A 6,047-nucleotide genomic window follows, 5' to 3' on the forward strand; every position below is an offset into this window, starting at 1 on the left:
GAAAACAAGGTGAGCACTACAACTGAGGGGAAAACAAGGTGAGCACTACAACTGAGGGGAAAACAAGGTGAGCACTACAACTGAGGGAAAACAAGGTGAGCACTACAACTGAGGGGAAAACAAGGTGAGCACTACAACTGAGGGGAAAACAAGGTGAGCACTACAACTGAGGGGAAAACAAGGTGAGCACTACAACTGAGGGGAAAACAAGGTGAGCACTACAACTGAGGGGAAAACAAGGTGAGCACTACTACTGAGGGGAAACAAGGTGAGCACTACAACTGAGGGGAAACAAGGTGAGCACTACAACTGAGGGAAAACAAGGTGAGCACTACAACTGAGGGGAAACAAGGTGAGCACTACAACTGAGGGGAAAACAAGGTAAGCACTACAACTGAGGGGAAAACAAGGTGAGCACTACAACTGAGGGGAAAACAAGGTGAGCACTACAACTGAGGGAAAACAAGGTGAGCACTACAACTAAGGGAAAAACAAGGTGAGCACTACAACTGAGGGGAAAACAAGGTGAGCACTACAACTGAGGGTAAAACAAGGTGAGCACTACAACTGAGGGAAAACAAGGTGAGCACTACAACTAAGGGAAAAACAAGGTGAGCACTACAACTGAGGGGAAAACAAGATGAGCACTACAACTGAGGGGAAAACAAGGTGAGCACTACAACTGAGGGAAAACAAGGTGAGCACTACGTCATGCAGTCAAAGTGGTGAATATGATTTGATACATGTCATCAGCTAAATGCCAGACTGGTAGAGGATAGAATGTCTCTCAGCAGACAGACTCCATACCTTTACTAGTCCAGATGGTTCCCTTAACACACACAACACACACTAACTGAGCCCTGCTCTCACACTCTGTCCCTTTGCCTCAATAATGATGGGGTGATGAGTGAGTCCACCTACAGTATGTGCTGTGTTGGTGTGTGTCTATTGTGTGTGTGCTCCTTGCCAGAGGCCTCGCCCTGCCTGCCACTCTGATTCAGAGCACATATCCCTCCTCTCTCCCTCTCTTCTTCTCTCCCTCTCTTATACACACAATGGAACTATTTCTAAAACTCTGTAAGTGTGAAACGTTGGTGAGCTGGGGGAGAAAGAGAAGTGCAGGAGTAAAGAGAGGGAGTAGTGGATAAAGCTATGGTGTAGGCAGCTGTACAGTATGACGTAGGCACTTGCTTGAACTATGGCTCCATCCCTTTACCTCTAGGATGAATCTTTATGAGCGCGCGTGTGTGTGTGTGTGTGTGTGTGTGTGTGTGTGTGTGTGTGTGTGTGTGTGTGTGTGTGTGTGTGTGTGTGTGTGTGTGTGTGTGTGTGTGTGTGTGTGTGTGCACGTAAGGGCAGTCTCCTTCCACCTAGCCAGATAAAGGACATCACGCTGACACAGTCAGACAGTGTAATAAGTATTTTATTGCATTTTATAATGCCATTGTCAATAATTAGTACAGATTACATGCAACTAGATCTACTGTACAGCTGTTTTATTGTCTGCATGGACAGACACAAGAAGATTCAGGTTACAAATACACAGATATATGTGTGTGTTTTATACAGCATGAGGAAAGGGGCAGTGACTGGCATTACATGGCCACCCAGGGAAGGGGGAAAGGGCAAAGGTCTCAGTGGCAGTTGCCTTTTTTTAAACCTCTTTTAGACCGTCTGAAAAACCACCGCCTGCTCCTACTGTACCCCTTCGCCTGGGTCACACTTACAAAGTAAACAAACAGAATGAAATAAAAAGATAAAAGAGAGGTAAACAGGTCAACTGAAACTAAGTAACGTTACAGAGAGTCACTGCTGAAAATGTACACACATTCCTAAGATACAACCAGAGGAGAGCTGAAGTGGTAGTTTTTCTGGGCCGAGAAGTTAATAATACCATCGGGAAACACCCCTTTAAGACCTCTTCTCCTCGACATGACACCTCAGAGCTGTCCAATCATAGAGCGGGGGCGGGCCCAAGTAGGACCCCGGAGTCACTAATGATCCAATAGGAAGAGTGGTCGTCTGAGAGATGATAGTGATGGGGATAGCGTAGAATGGTTCGAGGTATAGGAAGTAGCTTGTGGTATATTACGTTGCTAATACAGGACATTCACCTTGGTGTTGCTCTAGAGCAATGCCTGCGCTTGGTTTGGTTACGGTTGTGGTAGTCTGTTAGCTGATGTGCCACGGCCACTCACAAAACCTTCGGTGCATGACGGAAGATGAACTGCATTTCTGAAAGCCATTAGAATGTGTGTGTTTGTGTGTGTGTCGGTGTGTTTGGGAATATAAGAAAACAAAGATTCTGATTGGACAAACGTCACCAGGTGTGTGACTCAGGGCCACGCCCAGTTGCCCTGTGGAGTGATTGACAGCTGTGAGGCTTAAAGGTCACCAGGAATGACTGGGGTCGGGGATCAGAGGACACATATTGGCACCTTAAGGACCAAAAACGTCACCTCAACATTGCTACATCTTCAAAAGCAACATATTTTCTTCAATTATTTTTCTCTCTTTTTTTCTGAGGTTTTGGTCCTGTCTTAGAGAAAAGTCCTTCTGAGGTATCATCAATACATAATGAAGTCAACTTTTTACATTGTTTTCAGTAAGTTTTTCTTTTTCTTTCCTTAAAAATGCATAAATGCAGTACAGAGACAAAAGTATCAAAATAGACCTAGCTAAGATAAATATACAAACAGGTGTTACCTAAACCACTTATCTAACTTTAATTATTTAATTTTTTAGAGATAATACACTTAAAAAATCATCGTCCCAGACGTTTTTATGAAGAAAACTGAAAAAAAGGACAAAACAAAACCGATTAAACCCAGATACCTGCAGCACTTAATATGATCAAATACATACACTTCAGCATTAGCAATACAGTATAGGAATCAGAGCTGGAAGCTTTACAATAGCTAAACAGGTGCAGAAAATGAACACAACAGAAAATCAAAAAGACATAATGGGAAAGAATGCCCTCGAGAGCTAAGCCAAGCGTTAATATACAATAATACATCATAACAGCAAAGCCGGAGAAGGAACAGAACCGTCTATGACGATCTGTCAACACCATCAGCGAATGTCAATCTACATCTTTATAAAACAGCGTGGTTTACAGGTGTACCTTAAAGCACGATAATTCATTTATATTTACTGAATGCAGCAGTTCCTCATTCATGAGAGTTTGGATCATAACAATAATAATAGTAGTAATGATAAATTCCTTTGTAAGCGTGTGTTATTATTGCCCGTCTCCCAGCGAGTGGCAATTGAGGATGTACAGTGTACAGTAAGCTCTGTGTTTGTCTTTGGATACTATCTTCAGTTACTCAGAGCCTCTCCTCAGCTGTCTGAACCACAGGGGCCACCAGGGGCCCGGCTCCTAGTGACAGCAGCCACTATTCACCATGAGGGGACAGCTCCATGTCACAGGGATTATATTCCCAGCTCTGACTGGTACTCAGGGCCCTTTGGACTGAACACTGACTACAGATGGTAAGAGAGTGTGTCTTTTATCGCTGCCATCTTACAGCCGTTTCCTGCATTAATGTGAAGTGCGGGCCGCTGGCGTGTGGCGGGCACTAGTGTGTGTGTGGTCCACTGGCGGGTGCCGGGCACTGATATATTCTGCCCCTCCTCCCTCCTGACAATCAGCTTCCTGCCCCATTGAATCGCCGCTAACAACCGGACTATCATTGGCTGCTGGCAAAGCCTGCTCATCAATATGCGTGCATACAATTAGAGGACCCAATTAAGAGGCTGTTCACGGAGCCATATGCTAATGAAAGCACAGAGACAGCCAATAATACCCAGCTGAGAGTAGACCTTTTAAACCACTTCACTCTTCACTCTTAGGAGAACGCAGCGGTTCTCTGTGGTTTAGGAGAGGTAGGCATCTTTAACGGGATGCAGAACGCACCGGTTCTCTGTGGTTTTAGGAGAGGTAGGCATCTTTAACGGGGTGCAGCGTTGTTGTAAAGTCTCTTTGTTTTTGCGCTCACGCTCGTGAATTTGGAGTCCAGATAGCCAGACAAGCTTTTTCAGCCCCACAAAATGTGTAGTAACAGTAAGCTGTGTTTTGGTATATTTCACTATTATTATTAAGGAAGAATGGGGAAAAAAACAGAAATATTTAGGGTCTCCAGTCTCCCATTTGCTTTTATTGTGTGAACCATTTTGAAAAGGAGGTAGTGTTATTTTTGGTTTTTACTCTCGTTTCAAGGTGTCCCTCTCCCACTTTGTTTGTTATAAATCAATCTGATGACGTGAAGCATCAGAACCCTACTTAGACAGGAGACAGTGCTGTTTTACACAGGAAGTTAATACAAAGACTCCTCTATTTAAAAAAGAAAGCAAATGGTCTGAAGTGAAGAGTTGATTTGACAAAACTTCCCCGAATGTTGTTTTAGAAAACAATACATACGTTGACATGCCCCTTGGCGTGTTCCTTCTACATTGGTATGATTTTGTCGTTTGTCAGTTGTTCCCTCTTTGCTGTATCACAAGTGGTCATAATGGTATGTCTGTTCTGAACAGCCCCCCCTGTCCATTGGTGTGATGTTTGGGATGACAGCCAGCTTCAAACGGTCTTCATCACAACTCCTCACAGCACATCTGAGACTGGGGATATGAAGGGGTTTCTATAGCAATGTGAGAGCATGAAGACAATATAGGAGTCAACAATTATCATTGTTCCTATGTATTATAACACTTGTCCTTTTTGGTATTTGTTAAACTGTTGTGTCTGCTAGAGTATACTGTAGGTGAGCAGTACAGAAGGTACAGTAAGTAAACCGTTCACGGCTAAACCGTTCACGGCTAAACCGTTCGTTATTCAGTCTAACTGGTACCCGGCTCAAGAAGATAACATTCTGCTGCATAGCAAGAAGGGATGTTTGAATTGATAGTGTTGAGTTTCACAATGAAAGCATTGTTTTGGCTGAGGAAATGAATCCAAACATGCATTATTGCAGTGCAATAACAATGTCTTTTTCTGGCCCGGTATCCCGGTTAATGGACAACTGACAACAGCCCACAGTTTTTTTTTTTTGCTGGCTTCTAGTGTCACATAAAGGGAGATAAATGTTGTGTTCAAGTGCCTTATGAGGGTAAGATAATGATTTGCCATCTTTAACTGTAAAGCCCATCTTAGGCCTGCCCACAGCGGAGCCTCTCTTAGGGTTGTGTTTGAAACACAGGTAGCCTGAGCATGGAGAGATACACATTTAAATCCTCAGCGCTTTCTTTCTTTATCCAAGGAACTGCAAGAGGCTGTTTGTTAATACTGTTTTTGGCCTTCTACCACAGCACACCTAACGTGAGTCGTCATTCGCACCAGTTAACACGTATGTAAAAAGCTTTTAACATCACCAAATTCTATTTTGCATTTTATACTTTGGTTTTTGGAATGGTCAGTACTGTCATGAACAAATTCAACGCAGGAGTTACGATAATACAATGATAACTTAGATTTCAGGTGTTGGTTGTCTTCTGGCCAGTTCTTTAGAGGAAAAACTCAAAAGGGGAAATAAACTACAGGGTTTTTGGTTTTCTACACATTTCTTTGGTTACCTGTAACAAAAATAAAAAGGGAAAAAAGCAGAAGATACATTAAAATAATGTGTTTAAATTTGGTATGGCACTGCAGAGAAGGTAATGCTTTTATGCTCACTGAAAACAAAAGATTTGTAATCTCACGTGCTATTCTTTTAGTCCAACTCACACAGTGAATTGCAGATAGCTTCTATACAGTAACTATAGTAACAATAGAACTTTGAACTGAAACTGAGTTGCCACATTTTGGTGTCCCGCAGAAAGAATTCCCCTTATTTCTTTAACATTTTGGACACAGTTCCAGATGGAACCTTTGTGGGATGAGGTATTCTCTGACCGTAATAATATATTTTTTAAAGCATTGCTTTGTATCACAGCTGATGTTTCTCAACTAACTACGAGAAGATAAAATCAAAAGGAATGAGTTGAAAAGGAATAATACAAATGTATGATAAACTGTGGGGATAATGAGTGAGTGTTCTCAGGAGCTG

The 6,047-nt window shown here is 42.6% G+C and overlaps 1 protein-coding gene across 1 annotated transcript in view; it reads right to left on the minus strand.

The window, feature by feature from the left end:
* Positions 1–1,405: 1,405 nt before the first annotated feature.
* The window catches only part of LOC129851250 (forkhead box protein P4-like), a gene marked incomplete in the record, with an annotated part of 178,284 nt that continues 173,642 nt past the window's right edge, over positions 1,406–6,047 (minus strand). Inside the window, 1 exon segment of the mRNA XM_055917665.1 lies at positions 1,406–6,047. This exon segment is cut by the window's right edge and continues 1,370 nt beyond it.

This window comes from Salvelinus fontinalis, chromosome 3, assembly GCF_029448725.1.
Source record: "Salvelinus fontinalis isolate EN_2023a chromosome 3, ASM2944872v1, whole genome shotgun sequence".
NCBI lineage: Eukaryota > Metazoa > Chordata > Actinopteri > Salmoniformes > Salmonidae > Salvelinus > Salvelinus fontinalis.